The following is a 20,858-nucleotide window of genomic DNA, read 5'->3' as shown; positions in this document are numbered from 1 at the left end:
TCCTGATTTGGATTGGCCCAGCTCCGGCCACTGTGGCCATTTGGGGAGTGAAACAATGGATGGACAATCTCTCTCTCTCTCTCTCTCTCTCTCTCTCTCTGCTTCTCAAATAAATAAGTAAATAAATAAATCTTTTTAAAAAAAGATTTAGCCTGCTACAGGTTTATTGAATTTCAAGTCCCATTTGCAGTTGCCTTAGCAAGGCCAGACCCATGGGCTTTCTATGACATGGAATGGGTGTTACCCCCTCTGCTAAAGGGACATTGCTCAGATCCAGCTGTTCAATATCATAAAATTATTCACATATATGTGCCCCAGAGGGGTCTCGTGGCAAGGTGACTGAATTAAACATTATAGCTTCAGGCCAGTGCCATGGCTCACTGGGCTAATCTTCCTACTGAGACACCAGCACTCAGTGTTCTAGTCCTGGTTGGGGCACTGGTTCTGTCCCAGTTGCTCCTCTTCCAGTCCAGCTCTCTGCTGTGCCCCAGGAAAGCAGTAGAGGATGGCCCAGGTGCTTGTGCCCTGCACCTGCATGGGATACCAGAAGGAAGCACCTGGCTCCTGGCTTTGGATGGGTGCAGTGTGCCTGCCATGGCACCTGTTTGGGGGATGAACCAATGGAAAGAAGACCTTTCTCTCTGTCTGTCTCTCACTGTCTAACTCTGCCTGTCATAAAAAAATTATAGCTTCAGAGTAACATTTTGGTTATCAAATAGTATGTCTTAATATCTTCCAAATAGCCCAAAATGAGCCAGTAACCTTTGCTCCAGAAGTGGAAGCACACACAGTGAGTTGTGTGTATTGTGCTGGGTTGGCCAAAAGTGAGCTACTCTGTGTCCTGCAGTACACCAGTGACTGTTATTCTGAGACATATCAGCTAGCCTCACATGGCAATGCCCATATCACTCTTACAGCATCAGCAATTTTATTTTTCCAAAGTTTGAATTAGTACTCTGCATCCTAATCCCAGCTTTTCAGGAACAACAATGTCAAAGAACTTCCTCAGAAGTTCACTGTGGGTGCTGTACAAAATTTCTAGCATTAGGTATGAGAACACTAAGTATCACATCAAGTTAGCATCTCTCCTCCAAAATGGGAGCCCTCTCTAGAGGATATAGTTCTGACAGAATGTTCTGTTATAGTTACTATCAAACAATAATTCATTAAAAAAACCCTCCCTTTATAACCACCCTGTTTCATCTAATCTGATTTAGGATTGACACTAATGACTCATTGCATCTTGATTTTTGTTTCCTCCTTGTGAACAAAATCCATTTCTGAAAATGCAGCTGATCATGTTCCAATTTTTCCAGGTTTTATTTGACCTGGTTTTTGACACAGACCCATCTAAGAGAGAAACATTTGATGAGAAGGGGTCAGTGTGAGCACATTTTTAGCCAACTTTGAGCAACAATGAGGGTTTAGAAGGAGTGGTCTTCAGGCTAACTTTACTTGCTGTCCATTAATAAACTTAGCTATATCTGTTATGTAGCCAGAATTCACTATCTCAAAGTGCCAGGCCAGGTGTATTATGCTGGGAATTATACTTCTGAAAAATTCTGCCAGGCAAGAGGCACAAAGATCTAAAGAAAAATATATAACAATGCTGGCCCTGTGGAGTAGTGGGTAAAGATGCCGCCAGCAATGCGGGCATCTCATATAGGCACTGGTTCATGTTCTGGCTGCTTCACTTCTGATCCAGTTCTTTGCTATGGCCTGGGAAGGCAGCAGAAGATGGCCCATGTCCTTGGGACCCTGCACCCACATGGGAGACCTGGAAGAATCTCCTTGTTTCTGGCTTTGGATTGGCACAGCTCCAGCCATTACAGCCAACTGGGGAGTGAACCAGTGGGTGAAAGACCTCACTCGCTCTCTCTGCCTCTCTTTCTCTCTCTATGTAACTCAGACATACCAACAAATAAATAACACTTACTCCTCATGTAGGATCTTTGTCCTTAGTGTGCTGTACATTGAGATTTAATGCTATAACTAGTACTCAAACAGTATTTTTCACTTTATGTTTCTGTGTGGGAGCAAACTTGAAATCTTTACTTCATGTATGCTAAACTGATCTTCTGTATATAAAGAGAATCGAAAATGAATCTTGATGTGAATGGAAGGGGAGAGGGAGTGGGAAAGGGGAGGGTTGCGGGTGGGAGGGACGTTATGGGGGGTAAGCCATTGTAATCCATAAGCTGTACTTTGGAAATTTATATTCATTAAATAAAAGTTAAAAAAAAAATGTAACCAAACCAAAGAAGATAATAAATTGAGTTGTCATCCTAAACAATGAACAGAGTTAAAAGGTAATAGCAGAATATTATACTATAATTGACATTATATAAGGGAACTAGAAATGTTGATTAATCATACACTAGTAAGCCCCATAAAACATTTTTTAAAAAAGGATTTATTTATTTATTTGAAAAGCAGAGTTACATAGAGGCAAAGGCAGAGAGAAAGTCTTCCATCCAGTAGTTCACTCCCCAAATAATTGTTTTTTTTTTTAATTATGACACTTGAGTTTATTTTATTTTATTTTATTTTTGCTTTCAAACTTTTATTTAATGAATATAAATTTCCAAAGTACAGCTTATGAATTACAATGGCTTACCCCCCATAACGTCCCTCCCACCCGCAACCCTCCCCTTTCCCACTCCCTCTCCCCTTCCATTCACATCAAGATTCATTTTCGATTCTCTTTATATACAGAAGATCAGTTTAGCATACATGAAGTAAAGATTTCAACAGTTTGCTCCCACACAGAAACATAAAGTGAAAAATACTGTTTGAGTACTAGTTATAGCATTAGATCTCAATGTACAGCACACTAAGGACAAAGATCCTACATGAGAAGTAAGTGCACAGTGACTCCTGTTGTTGACTTAACAAATTGACACTGTTGTTTATGGCATCAGTAATCACCCTAGGCTCTTGTCATGAGCTGCCAAGGCTATGGAAGCCCCCTGAGTTCACTGACTCTGATCATATTTAGACAAGGCCATGGTCAAAGTGGAAGTTCTCTCCTCCCTTCAGAGAAAGGTACCTCCTTCTTTGATGACCCATTCTTTCCACTGGGATCTCACTCGCAGAGATCTTTCATTTAGGTTTTTTTTTTTTCCCCAGAGTGTCTTGGCTTTCCATGCCTGAAATACTCTCATGGGCTTTTCAGCCAGATCCGCATGCCTTAAGGGCTGATTCTGAGGCCAGCTCTCTGCTGTGGCCTGGGAAAGCAGTAGAAGATGGTCCAAATCCTTGGGCCCCTGCACTTGTGTAGAAGACCCAAAAGAAGCTCCTGGCTCCTGGTTTCAGATTGGCACAGCTCTGGCTATTCATCTGGGAGTGATCCAGCAGATGGAAGACCTCACTCACTGCCTCTGCCTCTCTGTAACTTAGGTCATATATAAGGACTTTTGAAAGTCTTGATCTTGGCCCAGCACTGTAGCGTAGCAGGTAAAGCCATTACATGCAGCTTTGGCATCCCTATGGGCTTTGGTTTGAGTCTCAGCTGCTTCACTTGTGGTCCAGCTCCCTACTGATATGCCTGGGAATGCTGTGAAGGATGGTCTAAGTGCTCTCTAACTCTGCCTTCCAAATAAGATAAATAAATCTTTTTTTAAGAAAAACCTTATGGGCCAGCGCCATGGCTCAATAGGCTAATGCTCCACCTGCAGTGCTGGCACACCAGGTTCTAGTCCCGGTCGGGGTGCTGGATTCTGTCCAGGTTGCTCCCCTTCCAGTCCAGCTCTCTGCTGTGGCCCAGGAGTGCAGTGGAGGATGGTCCAAGTGCTTAGGCCCTGCACCCCATGGGAGACCAGGAGAAGCACCTGGTTCCTGGCTTCAGATCAGTGTGGTGAGCCAGCCACAGTGGCCATTGGAGGGTGAACTAATGGAAAAGGAAGACCTTTCTCTCTGTCTCTCTCTCTCTCACTGTCCACTCTGCCTGTCAAAAAATTAAAAAAAAAAAAAAAAGAAAAACCTTCTGGAGTGTGTAAACAGTATATAGAGTGTGTATAATCAACCAGACTCTGACAAATCCAACCAAAAAGTAACCATCATCATTAAGAAATGCTTCCAGGTTTGAATTCTGGCTTTGCCACAGCTTAGCAATAGCATCTTGGGTAATCTCTATTCTTCTTCACTTGGAAAATGATGATAATAATAGTATCGTGTGCTTAAGCAAAATGAAATGGGACAACACATTTTAAAACACTACTAGCCATGTCTAGCATATAATGACTCAATGAATACTATTTTACCATTTTTACTACTACTGTGCTATCAGATTGTATCCAGTGGGCCACACTTGAGTTCCCCTACTCTGAGCTTTTAAGTCCAATCAGCACATCATGCAGCTGCAGAGACTTGATGTCTCCTGTATCGCTCCCTAGAGTGCTCTAGACCTCATATAGGACAATTCATGGGTGAGTACATGGGAGAGAGTTGCCAGTGAGCATACAGCAGTGAGAAGACCCCCTGCCTTACAGAACATTGGTTTATATAGAACAAAGTGGACTGAAAGGGCTTGGGGATGTGAGCTAAAGCTGGGCTGATGAGAAAGAGGGAGAGTTTGGGCTAGATTTCAGGGTCACTTGAGATCACAGCATGATCTGGGAGAGGTTCAGGCTGAGGCTGGACTGTGAGGCTTAGCTGCTGCGATATGGATAGATAGCTTGAGAGGAGTGAGAGAAATCTTGGGCAGACAGCAGGAGTCTTCTGATAGTAATGTGTCCAAAAGTCAGGGCAGGACAGGCCTAGTTAAAGTAGGGTGGAGCTGTATTGGCAAGGCAGAAAAACAGGGGCCTGCTTGTTGCTATGTAAGAGGTCAACAGGGATGCAAGGCTTTTGTCCTTGCTCCATCACTGAGTATGATAAAGTCAGAAGAAAGTATGCTTTGATGAAGGCGATTTCCAGTAGTAATTCTACAATAAAAATCTATCCAATCACAATCTGCTGCAGTTTAGATAGATTTCACTCTTTAGCTAAAGGCATTCATGTTTGGTGCCTTTCAGCTGGGAATCTGAGGAAATGTCCAACCGGGGTAAATGCCACAAGAGTGGCCATGGACAACAGTGTGCACCACCGGTGACAAAATCCAGCTCTAATTACAGAATTCCAAATCCCCAGTGAGGGGCCACACAGTTAGCATCTTTCAAGTTCACAAGGTATACTTATATTTTGCAAGAACTCTCAGTCAGGCCTCAAGCTATGTGTATGTTTTAAGTAGATATCATTTGCTATACCTTTTGCAGGAAAGACAAACAGAAAATTAGCCACATTGGGCCCTTCACTCACAATTTCCAACATCACTACTACCATCAATTCTGATTTAAGAAGAGGTCAATTGTGCGTCTTGGGGAAGGGGCAACAAGGATGTATTATTTTGCTGTCTCTTTGCTCTGTTTCTAGCCTGCAAATCTCTCCTCTTCTCTAGTTGTCCCAGGTAAGTTGTCTGCCTTGCAAATCCCATGCCCCACTCTCCCTCTGTCAGAGCCTCATTCACGTTGTAGGTCAGAGGAGCATAAACAGAAAGACATGGGATCAGGAGACCAGTTCATCTTCCCAGGGCTGTCCCTGTCACATCATCCCCTAAAAGTGTTGTTGCTATGGCAACTCTCCAACCTTGAAGCTAGTGCTTCAGACTTCCTCTGGCTGTAGGTCCCTATGTATCCCCTGGCCTCAGCAGGCACTCCAGATGCAGATTTGGTCCATGCGTACTAAACTGCTGACCAGGCAGAAGCAGGGCTAGCTCAAACTCCTGCCTATCACCCATTCTTTGTGTGTCAACAGCTGGAGCCAGCACCATGAGGCCACAAATATCTTCACGCCTTCTGTGCCCTGCCTACTCTGTTGGCAAATGTGCAATGAAGCCAGCCTCTGAGGCTTCTGCTGTATCCTTGGATGAATGGGTTCTAGTAGGGTGGGGCTTTTTCTCCTCACGTGGTTTTGAAAGTGTCAAGATAGTGCTTGCCCACCTCTAGTCTTAGGGGATTTCTCATTTTCTGGGAGCATATACTCAGGAGGTTGGCAGCTGGGCACTTCTGAGTTGTGAAAGGGATTATTTATTTATTTTTCTTTTTTAAAAAAATATTTAATTTATTTGAAAGACAGAGTTACAGAGAGAGGTAGAAACAGAGAGAGGTCTTTCATCCAATGGTTCACTCCCCAGATGGCCTCAATGGCTGGAGTTGTACCAGCTGGAGCTGCACCAGCTGGAGCTGCACTGATCTGAAGCCAGGAACCAAGAGCTTCTTCCAGGTCTCCCCCATGGGTGCAAGAGTCCAAGGACTTGGGCCATCTTCTACTGCTTTCCCAGGTCATAGCAGAGAGCTGGATCAGAAGAGGAGCAGATGGGACTCAAACCAGTGCCCATATGGGATGCAGGTGCTTCAGCCCAGAGCTTTAACCCACTGTGCCACAGCACCAGCTCCTATTTATTCTGATTTTTAAGGACTCTTAGGTTGAGTGTGACCAAAATCCCCTGCCTCAATTTTCTCATATTGCAGTACACCCATAAGGTGAGTATTGACTCATAAGATGAGTCTTCTATTTAGTTGACACCTCAAGATTCTGTTCATTCAATAAGTCATTATGATCTGTCCTCTGTGGGTATGTGGGAGATCTGGTGGCAGAAGAGTTTAATGCAAAAAAGAAAATATCCACCTGCGGCACCAGTACTCCGAGTTCTAGTCCCGGTTGGGGCACCAGATTCTGTCCTGGTTGCTCCTCTTCCAGTCCAGCTCTCTGCTGTGGCCTGGGAGTGCAGTGGAGGATGGCCCAAGTGCTTGGGCCCTGCAACCACATGGGAGACCAGGAGGAAGCACCTGGCTCCTGGCTTCAGATCAACACAGCACACCAGCCATAGCAGCCATTTGGGGGTGAACCAACAGAAGGAAAACCTTTCTCCTTTCTCCGTGTCTCTATCTCTCTCTCACTATCTAACTCTGCCTGTCAAAAAAGAAAGAAAGAAAGAAAGAAAGAAAGAAAGAAAGAAAGAAAGAAAGAAAGAAAGAAAGAAAGAAAGAAAGAAAGAGGAAAGGAAAGGAAAGGGAAAGGGAAAGGGAAAGGGAAAGGGAAAGGGAAAGGGAAAGGGAAAGGGAAAGGAAAGTGAAAGAGAAAGAGAAAGAGAAAGAGAAAGAAAAAGAAAATAAAGCTTCCCATGAATGAGGAAACCTCAGGGTAAAACAATTCTGGCCTCAAATGGAGGACCTCCCACAGTCCCTCTGGTCAACCACAGCCAGAGGTGAGTTTCTCTTTCTTGTTATGCCTCTCTACAGACATGAGCACCAGGATAGAAGCTAGGACACCTCAGCCTGGTACAAGTTAATGAGAGTTTGACAGCCTCCCAGTCAGTCAGGATCCAGGCTCTGGCCCCAGGTTCAGTTACCAAGCCTCTGCCTATCACCTGCCTATTTTCTTTTCAGACAACTGTGTCATTTCTGGGCTCTCCTGCCTGAGATTTGACCTTAGCCTAATTGTTCTTACCTGACGTGGACATGAAATCCACAAATGATGCAGGTGATTCTATTGTGCACCTACACCTTTTATCACACTCTTTTGTAATTGTCTATGTCCTTGTCACCTGTCCCCCAGGACTGAAGTGTCTTTAGGGTAAGCACTATATTCACAGCATTCATGTTGTATTAATTATACCCAGGAGAGTACCAGGCATAATGCAGACAAATCATCCCTGTCTCCCTTCCTCCTCTGCTCCTTATGCCCCTAGTGTTAGATGCTTTTGGTTTTCTCTTCCTCCTCCACATCTCCCTCTGCACACTACTACCACATTTAGACCCCCACACATCATGCTCCTCTACCCCCTCTGACCCCATGTGCTCTCCAGTTCCAGTGGCTCCAAACAGAAAGATACAGCAAGGGAGTGCGGCTTAATTGTACCCATAAAGCCAAGCTCCTGTGCTCCATTATTACTAGATGAATTGTGGATGTTGGCCTTGGATGTGTTGATTCTGCTCAGTTCTGATGGTCCCAGGACAACTCAGAGCATCGTAGTCTCCCAGAAATCAAAATGCCTGCCTGCACATTACATCCAGCTAGGGGCCACAGAGCTCTGCATCACTGTTCTTGGAGCCCTTTCCACTTAGTCACAGTTCACACCAACTGCTTTCTTCTTCTCTTTGTGCCCACTCACACCTGCCAGAGGAGCCAGTTTATGAGCCAGTTTAAGAGCCATGATGCTGAGCCAGTGGCAGGACACCTCACTTGGACTTTATAATGCATATTTTGACTATTCTGGGAACATTTTTACTTATGTCCTGCTCATTGTACTTTGAGTACCTGAGATTGCTGGACACATGAACTGTGACTTAGTGAGGTGTTCCAAATTCAGCTATGAATTATGTAATTTTGTGAGATTTTGAATTTCATTTTTATTTAGGTTGTTCTTATAGCCACTGATTATGTCTTCTAGTTTCTTTTCTTTAAAAAGTTTCTCATCAGCATTTTTTAAATTTTATTTACTTATTTGAAAGGCACAATTTCAGAGAGACAGAGGCAGAGAAAGAGATAGAGAGAGAGAGAGGGAAAGAGAGAGAAAATCTTTGATGTGCTGGTTCACTCCCCAGATGGCTGCAATGGCTAGAGCTAAGCTGATCTGAAGCTAGGAGTCAGGAGCTTCTTCTGTATCTCCAATGTGGGTGCAGGGGCTCAAGGACTTGGGCCATCTTCTACTGCTTTCCCAGGTCACAGCAGAGAGCTGGACCAGAAGTGAGAAGCTGGGACTTAAACAGGTTCCCATATGGGATGCTGGCACTGCAGGCAGAGGCTTTACCTACTACACCACAGCGCTGACCCCATGTCTTTTAGTTTCTAAGTAACTGCATCATAGTGAGGACCATTGTATATAGTAGCAGTTAACACGATAGGCTTGATGATTTACATAGGGCTTATACATATCATTTACCCATGAGATTGTGTTCTAGATTTATGCAAACTCTCTCGGGGGCTGCTCAGGTGTTCCTTCAGATAGATGTTCCTGGTGCATGTTGTCTTTCTCCTCCTTTATAGTCCTCTTCCACCAATCCCAATTCTGCTACCCACACACCGAGTACGCTGCTCTCCTCCAATCAGGAGTAGGATCAGCTCCTGCAGGTCATCACTCAAGTTGGCGAGAGGCAGCTGCGTAAAGGTTGTTTACTCCTCTCCCAGAGCCATATTGTGGGAGAGCAGATGCATAGAATAAGTCTTAATTCCAGTAACTTAGTCTAGTCCGAGTTGCTCCCCACACAGTATCCAGTTCCCTTCTTTGTTTCTATGCTTGAGGAATTAAAAGATGGTGTAAAATGATTTGAGAAGAACTATAAACATCAATAAAACACAAATAAAAATTGTATTATCAAATCTGCATGTTAAACTCTACCCTCTACACCTCTGCTAAAAGGTATATTGCTTTCGTAATCATTTATTATTTGAAAGAAGTTTCCAGGAACAATGCAACCAGTAAGATGTTTCTGGAAGAAGACAGAGCTTATGAAGGAGCCAGGATTTGGGATCAGTTAGCAGAAGTGAGTGCCATGCTTTAAGATTTGATTCAGGAAAGAACACCAACTGATCCTTGAGATTTTGGGGTGGGAAGGAAAAAAAGAGGGGATGTGAACAGAGTGAATGCCCCCTGCTGGCCAGTATTTCTCCATCCATTCCACACTGAAGCCCTTGGGGATCACCCTCCAGTCTCTAGAAATGCATGGCCTGGACTCCATTTCCCAGAGTCACCAGGTGCCCTGACGTATTCTGCATTCCGAAAGCCTGTGCGTGTGGACGTGGGAGTACCTGTGCCAGCATTTGCGCATGTCGGTGCCTGCCTCTGGCGCAGAGTTGAGAACAGAGGAAGTTCATTCACGGATCAGAGTCAGCCTGAGAGGCCACACTGCTCCTTCTCCCACATTCACTGCCGCTCTTGCTCTGCACACAATCCCAGGAAGTCTGCGGAGACACCCTGAGCCGCCACCCGCTGCTTCTGTGCCTCTTCAGCTGCCGCCTGTGGGTCCCACATGCCAGGGACTTTTTCTGCTCCACACTCTCCGCTTTGCTCCCTGAGTGTCCTGAAGCAGGGGGACGTGCTCCTGGGACTTTCCATGGCAAGTATGGAGAAGAGAAGGGGGCACAGATGTGTGTGTGGGAGAGGGGTGGGCGAGAGGGTGGGTGGCGGCTCTGCCACGTGGCTCACTTGCTTCTCAGTGATCCTGGTGGCTTCCCGGGGCATGGTCAGGGCTGGGACCTTGGCTCTCCTGTCTCCCACCGCCACTGCCCAGCCTCCCAGTGCCCAGCCGGCCCGTGTGTTACCTTGCTGAAATTTTCCTCAATGTGCTTTACGTGGTGGTTACAAAACAGAGAGCACCGGTCAGGACAACTGCACAAGCAGGGCGGATGAGAGGGCGGGGAAGGAAGGCCATGAGGCTCCCAGTTCGCTCCATTTAAATAAGCTTGGCTCCCACTTTGGGTGGGTCATGGAATGCCTTCTGGCTGCTGCTTCTGTGGGGTGGGGCTCAGTGGCCTTCAGAGGAGTGTGGGAGGCTGCAGGGGTGGGAAGGAGGGCAGAATAGGAGCTGCTCCATGGCCCCCACTCTGCACCTCATCGGGCCGTTGGATTCCCCACAGACACACCTGGCAGCGGTGGCCCTGCTGCTGAGCTTTTCGCCAGAGGGAATGGCATGAACGGTGAGCAGTAACTTTGCGGGTTGATCCTTCTTCCGTGTTTAGTTAGCAGACTTTTCAATCTGGAGTTTGAGGCTGCAGAATCTTAGCTGATGATTTAATTGTCTGCTTTTCAATTTTTGTCGTCAGCCCTTCTTCCTTCTCCTGTTAGGAAGGATGTCAACTGCTATTGCCTGTCACGGAGAGTGAGTGAACTGTGCGGGTCAACAACTGGAGCTATTTTAGTCTGGATTTGCATGAAGTGGAGAACTATAAACACAAATACAGAAAAGTAGCACTTTCTCTGCCCAGTTCTGCAGTCACCCAGTGCTCCACCAGGCTGATTATCTTATAGTCCATACTTTTTTAAAAAAAGATTTATTTATCTGAAAGTCAGAGATACAGAGGGGCAGAGGCAGAGAGAGAGGGAGAGGTCTTCCATCTGCTGGTTCATTCCCCAGATGCCTGCAATGGCCAGAGCTGGGCTGACCTGAAGCCAGGAGCCAGGAGCCAGGAGCTTCTTCTGGGTCTCCCACTGGGTGCAGGGCCCAAGGACCTGGGCCATCATCTGCTGCTTTCCCAGGTCATAGCAGAGAGCTAGATTGGAAGTGGGGTAGCTGGGACTTAGAAAAAATTCCCCCCTCCCTTTCGAAACAATCCACCTGGCATGGCCCATATGGGATTTGGGCACTGAAGGGGGCAGCTTTACTCTGCCACAGTGCCGGAACCCAGACTGAATTAATGAAGAAGTCCAGTTACTTGTCTTATTCTGGGTTCTGTGTTTAACCCATGACATTTTTTTTTACATAGGATGATATTAGTTCTACATTTTCATAAAGACTGTGGTCTGTGGAAGCATCTATACAAGTTGTTAACGTGAGGAGTGGTCAAAAAGAAGAGGGGAAAGAAAAAAAGTTCACCTCTCCCCCCACAGAGATGTAGAGTAGAAGTGACCTTGCAAACTGTTGCTGAGTGAGTTTCAGTGTAATGCAGTTTTCACATGAATAACTGAGTGATTCCAGTGTCCTGATAGAATGTCATTGTCACCAGATTACCAGTTTATGAAACTCATTAGCATAATGAGGCCATCTAGGAAGTGAACACAGAAAGTGATTTCTGGGTAAAGGGTGTTAGGGTGACAGCATTTCTCCTCTCAGCCCCAGTGTGTTGTTTTTGACCTTTTCTCCAGTGCCCTCCCTATCACAGTGCTTGTGAATGGACCAGAATTTTTGTGCTTCTAGTGGGAAGCAGCTCTTGTAACAACTGTAAGACCACTTTCTGAGCAACTGTGTTGTTTACCTGTTAATACAACTTGGAAAAAGCTGAGAACAGGATGATTAGACTCATCAGGCTAACTGGCTGTCCTTGGCACATCCTTCCCCTCATGGCTATAGGTTTCTGGCAAGTTTTATAAAATGTGTAAGAGAGAAATATTTTGTATGAGATACATAAGCTGGTAACGAAGTAACACCTGGACAGTAGGGACTCCATCTTGAGAAAGCACCCACCCCCCAACCATGAGATTCTGGTCTGAAACTATGATCTAAAGCACCATGCATTTGTGTCCCTTCCTCCTTCTTTCCTTCAATGCTGGAGCAGCCTTAACAGAGTTAAACTGGGTAGCACTGGTCATTTTGGCTTTGGGTGCTTGGAAAGCAAGAGGAATTGTTTTTTCTGCAGAAAGGGATTGAGGAGGCACTAGACAAAGTCAGCAGTAGCTTTCTTGGTTCCATCATATGTCAAATTGAGTCAGAATATTTGTGGTCAGTTTTCTTTAAACAGAAAGGCAGAATGAGAGAGGGGCTTTTTTTATTTGTTCTCCTTAATTTCAATCTTTTTTCTATTTTTTTTAAAGATTTTTTTTATTTGAGAAGTAGAGTTATCGGCAGAGAGAGAGATAGAGAGAAAGGTCTTCCATCTGCTGGTTCACTCCCCAGCTGGCTGCAATGTTCAGAGCTTTGCTGATCTGAAGCCAGGGGCCAGGAGCTTCCCCTGGGTCTCCCACATGGGTGCATGGGCCCAAGGACTTGGGCTATCTTCTACTACTTTCCCAGGCCACAGCAGAGAGCTGGATTGGAAGAGGAGCAACCGGGACTAGAACTGGCGCCCATATGTGATGCCAGTGCAGAAAGTGGAGGATTAACCTACTGCACCACAGTGCTGACCCCTCTTTTTTCTATTCTAAGAGAGAGATCTTCATCTTCTGGTTCACTCCCCAAATAGCCACAACAGCCTCTGCTGTGCTAGACTGAGGCCAGGAGCCTGGAGCCAGATCTCCTACTTGGGTGTAGGGGCCCAAGTACTTGATCCCAGAGCATTGGCAGGGAGCTGGATGGGAAATGGAGCCACCAGGACTGGTACCTATATGGGATGCCAGTGTTACAAGGGATGTTTTCAACTAGCTGCACCATAGTGTGTACCCCTTTCTAAAACTTTTTAAAAGAAATTTATTTATTTGTAGCTGGCACCGTGGCTCAACAGGCTAATCCTCCACCTAGCTGCGCTGGCACACCGGGTTCTAGTCCCGGTTGGGTTGCCGGATTCTGTCCCAGTTGCCCCTCTTCCAGGCCAGCTCTCTGCTATGGCCAGAGAGTGCAGTGGAGGATGGCCCAAGTGCTTGGGCCCTGCACCCCATGGGAGACCAGGAGAAGCACTTGGCTCCTGCCATTGGATCAGTGTGGTGCACCGACCACAGCACACTGGCCATGGCAGCCATTGGAGGGTGAACCACTGGCAAAAGGAAGACCTTTCTCTCTGTCTGTCTCTCTCTCACTGTCCACTCTGTCAAAAAAAAAAAAAAAGAAATTTATTTATTTGATAAGCAGAGTTAGAGGAAAAGATAAACACACACACACACAGATACCAATCTTCCATCCACTGGTTCACATCCTCAGTGGCTACAACAGCCAGCGCTGGACTGGATCAAAGCGGGAGCCAGGAGATTCATCCACATCTCCCATGAAGAAGCAGGGACACAAGCACTTGGGCTATCCTCTAATACTTTCTCAGGCACATTACCAGGGAGCTGGATTAGAAGTAGGGTAGCTGGGACATGAACCACAGCCCATGTGGGATGTCAGTGTCACAGGCAGTGGCTTTACATATTATGCCTCAATATTGGCCCCACATATGCTGGAAACACATTTAAGGGTTAATAGAAGGTCAGTTGATTGCCATCAGATGCCATTCAGGCCTGTCCTACAGAACCATTTTGAAATAAGTAACATTTCTCACATGATTGAATGTCAGTCTACAAGCCTGCTTCCTAAGGGAGAGAGCTTCAGGGGCAAAGGGGGCAGTGATGTAGAAAGGGAGTAGGAGTGAAGGAGGAGGGAGGAGGTGGAGGTCAGTAGAGAGGTTGGGAAGTACTCAAAAGCAAAAAGTAACAGGACGCAGGTCATTTGTGCAGATTGCCAAAATTAACCATGTATATTATAGCTTTTTAAAATTCAGAGTTAATTTCTGACATAATTTCTGATATAGTTAACTCTCATTTCTGTTTTTTCATATGATAATGTTTATAAGCAGTAGAGAATGGGTGTAATTAAATGCAAAACCATACTCCTATATAAGAAATTTGTATCAGATGCCAGCACCACAGGCAGTGTTAATTCATATGAAATTATTCCCATGTTTCCTGATTAACATTCTCTGTTGGTTGAAGAGGATGGCAGGTTGGGAGACCAGGGAAAGAGCGAGCACCTGCTTTCTGTTCAGTTGGGCTGAGCAGCAGGGAAACTATCAGGGAAGTTTGTGAGCAGGAAAAGTGAGATTGGAGGGTGAGAGAAGACAGTGTAGAAGGTAAGTAGAGAGGAAATAATTGCAGAACATATTCACAGATTAGTTTGGCAAAAGCCAAGTGTGATCAGAGACCTAAAAAGAGGGAAAGAAAAGTTGAAGACAGAGAGCAGAAGAAATGGGAAATTGGAAGCATCGGAAGGGATTTTGACTCTGATCACACACACTTTTGGAAGGTGTGGGGAAACAGGCCCTTGCACTCATATTGGCAGGAGAATAACAGTACTCTCTTTGGAGGATAATTTGGCAGATCAAAGTTCTTTAAATGTAAATGTCCCTTGCTAGGATTCAACTGCAAATTTATCTAACATATATTTGGTCAAATACATAAAGACCAAGTCAGGTCTTTGTAGTATTGTTGAAGATGGGAATAAAACAGAAGCAACCTAAATGTATATTGACAGAGAAGTGGTAAAATGCATTATGATATATCTGTACAGTCAAATACTAAATATGTAATAGGTCTGAAAAATGATGTAGGGAAGAGTACTTATGTAAAACAAGGTACAGAAAAAAATGCCCCTTTGTAAAAAGAAGGACACATGCATATGTATCTCTTTATAAAGTGCTATTTACTCATTGTCATTTCATTCAGAAGGCAGAGAGACAGGCAAGGAGAGCTCTTCCATCTCTCCCTGTGAATCTGCTGATTTGCTCCCCAAGTGGCTGCAATGGCTGGGGCTGAGCCAGGCCAAATTCAAGAGCCAGGAGCCAGGGGCCAGTGGCCAGGAGCCAAGAGCTTCCACCAGGTCATCTTTCACTGCTTTCCCAGGCACATAAACAGGGATTTGGATCAGAAGTGGAGCAGCTGGGACAGAAACTAGTGCCCATTAAGTGATGTCAGCGTTAAAGGTGGTGGTTTAACCCATTTATGCCACAATGCCAGCCCTCTGCACAAATATCTTTATGAAGGCACTTCAAAAAGTTCATGAGAAATGGAATTAAAGATGACATTATTTTGGTGCAAAACTTGCAATTCATTCACCTCTTTTCATAATACACACTACACAAATGGTTTTGAAACTTTCTTGTATGCATGGACTTTGGAATTAGTTACAAGGGCCGACATTGTGGTGCAGCAGGTAAAGCTGTCACCTGCTGTGCCCATTGGGCACTTGTTTAAGTCCCAGCTGCTCCACTTCTGATCCAGCTCTCTGCTATGGCCTGGGAAAGCAGTGGAAGATGACCCAAGTCCTTGGACCGGTGTGCCCGTGAAGAAGCTCCTGGCTTTGGATCTGCTCAGCTCCAGCCATTGTGGCCATCTGGGGAGTGAACCAACAGATGGAAGACCTCGCTTTCACTCTCACTCTCTCTGTCTCTGCCTCTCTGTAACTCCACTTTTCAAATAAATAAAAATAAAAATTTAAAAAGAAATTAATTACAGCAAATTAGACAAGCATTTGATTACATTTTTATGATACTTTAAAGTACTCTTGTATATATGCATATAGAAATCTCAGAAGATAATGTAAGAAATAGTTAAGAGTAGTTTGTTCTGGGAAATATGACTAGTATAGAATGAAGGGAGTCATGCTTTCATTTTATACTCTTTGCAGTCTTTAATAGCTAATATGTGTGTTGTTACTAAAGATGTACTTTTAAAGGTAGAGAGAGAGAGAGGGAGAAGTTGAGGGAGTGAGGAGAGAGAGAGCTTCCATCTACTGTTTTCTTCCAGAAATGGCTTCAATATCTAGGGTGGGCTAGGATAAAGCCAGAGACCAGGAACCCCATCTGGGTCTCCCACATAGGTGATAGGGATCAATGTGGTAGAATGAGAAGGTGAGAAGGTCATGCCAAGATGGCCACTGGCAACAGAAACTGCCTGGCAACAGGCCGTGATTGGATGGCTTCAGAAACCACATGACAACAGAGCCTGGCTGGCAACAGGCTGTGATTGGATGGCTTTGGAAACTGCCTGGCAACAGGCTGTGATTGGTTAGGGCATAGACCGCCCCTTGATTGGATTGGCTGCCTTACTATATAAGCAGCTGTAGCAACTACTTGCCTCAGGCCTGCTTTCACCCAACTCCTGGGGTCTGTGTGGTGACTCTGTACCTCTTTCCCCCACCACGCTCTTCCTCTCAGAAATGAATCCACAGCAACAGGGATCTAGGCACTTGGGTCACTGTCTTTCCAGGTGCATTACAACGAAACTGGATTATCAAGGAGCTGGAACAGAAGAGCAGGCAGGACTCATATCAGGCTTTCTGTTATGGGATACTGGTATTCTAAGCAACAGCTCAACCTGCAGAATCACAATGCCACCCATGTATTATTTTTATCATTAAAATGTGTAGATTTTGATTTTAAAATGATAATTTGTGGTTACTAAGACAGAAAAAGTATATTATGCAATAACTGAGGAATTGAAAATGAAAAAGACTTTAGTTAATGATATGTCAATATCAGGGCCAGTGTTGTGGCACTATGGGTTAAGCCACCTCTACATGCAAGCAATCCCACCTGCGTGTTGGTTGCAGTCTCAGCTGCTCCACTTCCAATCCAGCTCCCTGCTCATGATGTGGAAAAACTCAAGGTAGATAGATAGTTCATGAGCTGAAAGCCATACCTCCTCCACCCCCAGGTAATCCTATCACCCACATGTCAAGCAGACTATGTAAACACTGCCCTTTTGGAAGCTCATAAGAAGCTTGGTGAAGGGAAATGCAAGCTTGCTCTCTCTCCCCTCATGGACACAGAAGAGGCTGGTATGGAAGTCTGTTTTTCCCCTTCCTGCCACACTCTGCTTTAATAAAGACTATTTATTCCTATGTATTCTCACTATAAATAAGCCTCATCATGCTGCATGTTGTATTTGTGCCTGAACTTAGAATTCTTCTTTAAGTAAAAGGCAAGAGCATGAAATTGAAGTTTGAGCCTAAGCTAGCCCACAACACTAGTGCACCTGGGAAAGCAGCCCAAGTGCTTGTGTCTCTGCCATCCATGTGGGAACTCAGATGGAGTTCTGGGCTCTTGGCTTTGGCTTATGATGGGACAAGGACATAAGCTTCAGTCATTTTAGGTTCTTGTTACCCGTGCCTTCTTTCAAGAGACCAGTTCAGTCTCACATCCTATATTGTTCCCACCTCACCCCCTACATTCTACTCCAGGTTTGGAAGCCCTTGAAAAACCTATATGGAGAAGCTCATCTCCACCTACTATTCCCCACCTCTACCCTAACCCACCTAAGATATAATAAGGCCCAGGTTGCTGGGGTCTGGGACTTCAGTCATATGTTTGGTCTTTGTGCACGCTGGCAGCTGATCAACTTCTGCAAGTTCATTTTATTTGAATAAATTCAGTCTGTGAGTTCATATCATCTCCTTACGTGTGGTGTGCCATGTGAGGGGAGAGTGAGGGAATGGCAACTGGCCCCAATCAACCACTCCCGTATCCTTTTGGTAAGAGCTGTGCATATCAACCTTTCTCCAGACTTTCTTCTCCTTTCTGAACTCTTTTCCCTTTTTACTGTCTCTGCCCTGCCTACCTTCTCTTTCCCACCATGTCCTTTTCCCTTCTGACTCAGATGGCGCTGAGAGATGCTCTCCAGATCACTTTCTCATCTGCTTGCACTTTCTCATTTCTCAATGCATTCACAGAGCCTTTGCCAGATCTCATCACTGCAGGCCACAGTGAACCTAATTCTCAACCCCCTGGCTTGGTAAGAGAGGTCTCTGCCACCTCAAGCACATTGGGGTGATGCTCATGAGGCTTCTTCCTCACTTTAGGGTCTGGGGTATTTGGTTGGGCCAGTTCATGCCCCTCTTAGGGCCTGGCATGTTTAGTCAGTTTCCTGCTCTTGGGGGAAATGCTTATCTGTAACAGCTTAAAACTCGGACACCGGTCTGAGCTTGGGGATTCTCATGGTCTCCTCTTACAGAACTCAGAACTTAGGTTCTCAGTTGGAGTGACTCTTTCCTGAGGGATGCTCTGTAGTTAATTTCAAAATTAACTACTCTTAAAATGACCAAATAGTAAGATGACAATATCCACATCATGTTAGTAAAACAGGGACAGCATCAAATACTATAAAGGCTAAACCTTACCCAATTCCCATTAGGCCAAAGTTATAAAACTGGACCCCCTCTAAGCATCTACATGCCTGTATGGAGACTGCAGAAATAATACAATAATATTCACAATGTGTTTCCTGTTCTGAATACATTTGTGATAGTTTTGAAACAGCTTGATCTTTTTATTTTAAATATTTTGAGAACTCTAGTGATCTTTTAAAATAATTATTTTATTTTTGTACTGAAAAGAAAATATGTGGATATGTCTCATCTGATAGTTCACTCCCCAACTTTATGCCACAGCTGGGGCAGGACCAAGCCCAAACCAGCAACCTGAAACACAATCTGGGTCTCTACAAGGGTGGCACGGACTCAACTCCTTTAACCCTCATCACTGTCTCTCAGAATGCACACCAACATGAAGCTGGAATCAGAAGCAGAGCTGGGACTTTTCCCAGGCTCTCTGAAATGGGATGCAGGCATCCCAAGCAGTGGTCACACCACTATGTCAAATGGCCACTCCTTCATTTTTAAATTAAATTTTTTTATTTGAAAGAGACTGAGAAAGACAAGCAGCAGAAATCACTCATCTGTTGGCTTACTACACAATGCCCATCACATCAGGACTGAATTAGATGAAAGACAGGAGTCGGGAGCTTCATCCAGGTCTTCCATATGGTTGACAGAAATGGTTGGGCCATTTTTCACTGCCTTCTCAACAGACTAGCAAAAATCTAGAATGGAAGAGGAGTTGCCAGGACTCAAACCTGCACTCCAGTATGAGATGCCAATGTCAGAAGAGCAGCTTAGTCTATTGAATCACATGCTAGTCCCTGCATCAATTCAAACCAGTGCACTCACCCTACCCTGTATATATTCAAAGAATGCAAAGTGGACATTCCCTCCCTTTCCTTATTATTATTATATTAGTTCCTCAGCAGAACCATTGTTCAGTTTAAACTGAAAGAACAGAGCAGCTCTGATTAGTACAGTGATATGCTTTTTGGGTTTTGGACACTTTTTTAAAGATTTATTTATTTATTTGAAAGTCAGAGTTACACAGAGAGAGGAGAGATGAGAGAGAAAGAGTTCTTCCATTCACTGGTTGACTCCTCAAATAGCTGCAATGGCCAGCGCTGTACCAATCTGAAGCCAGGATCCAGGAGCTTCTTCTGGGTCTCCCACACAGGTGCAGGGGCCCAAGGACTTGGGCCATCTTCTTACTGCCATAGCAGGCCATAGTAGGGAGCTGATTTCTACGCCACAGGTCCAGACCCTGGACACTTTTTTGAAGGTTGAGTAACTGATTTTGGCAGTGACAGAAAGTTTCTTTTACAATGACTTTGATGGGGCTGGTGTTTAGCATAACAGTTAAAGCTGCTGCCTGGAGTGCCAGAATCCCATAAGGGTGCTGCTTCAAGTGTCAGCTGCCCCACTTCCAATCCAGCTCTCTGCTATGGCCTGGGAAAGCAGTAGAGGATGGCCCAAGTCCTTGGGCCCCTGCACCCACTTGGGAGACTCAGAAGAAGCTCCTGGCTCCTGGATTTGGACCAGCACAGCTGCAGCCATTGCAGCCATCTAGGGAGTGAACCAGCCAATGGAAGCCCTCTCCCCTTCTCTCTCTGCCACTGCCTCTCTGTAACTCTGCCTTTCAAGTAAATAAATAAATCTTTTTAAAAAATGAAAGATAAAGAAATAATAAAATATCTTGCTTCCCACAGCTAAAGTATTTTATGTTATCAGGATGTTTAAGGGCAGCAGCCAGTAAATTAGTTTTGTAAGTCTCAGTCTATACTGTTTGAAGAAATTTATTCATTTCTGCCATCATAGTTTCAGGTTTTGGAGACAACAGCTTTTAAAACATTTTTTAATCCTGATTTGCATTTTCATAAGCCATTTGTTTTAGTAATATTTTGCCACTTCCTGATTATCTACCTGATGTCCAATAGCTTTTTCTAGCCTATCCACAAAGGACATATAGCCCTCAGTCAGCCCCTGATGGACTAAAGAAAAAGAAGTGGACAGGTCTTTAGCATCAAGAATCTTTTTCCATACTTTTAATGAATGTTAGAAATTTTTACATAAGCCTTCATCCAAGGATAAGCAACTTGTTGACCAAGATCTGAATACACTCCCTCTCTCAGCAACTGCTCAAAAGTGGTAGGGACATTGTTATTTAGTTAATCTATGGCTTGTACAGAAGCCCAGTCTCTATTCCTGAGCCCAAACAGTGTACTGGGCTGGAGTAACCAAGATTTTAATTAAAGTTTTCCAGTTCCATGGCACCATCACACCCTTCTCCAATTCCCTCCAGTATGCCCACTGTACAAGAACTCTGTATCTTGTACTCCATTAGGCTCTTTTTTCACCTTCTGTAAACATTATAAGGAAGAT

The sequence above is a fragment of the Oryctolagus cuniculus genome, chromosome 15 (genome assembly GCF_051225735.1).
Source record: "Oryctolagus cuniculus isolate XC-2025 breed Fujian yellow rabbit chromosome 15, ASM5122573v1, whole genome shotgun sequence".
NCBI classification, from domain to species: domain Eukaryota; kingdom Metazoa; phylum Chordata; class Mammalia; order Lagomorpha; family Leporidae; genus Oryctolagus; species Oryctolagus cuniculus.
Note: the sequence above shows the minus strand (reverse complement) of the source record.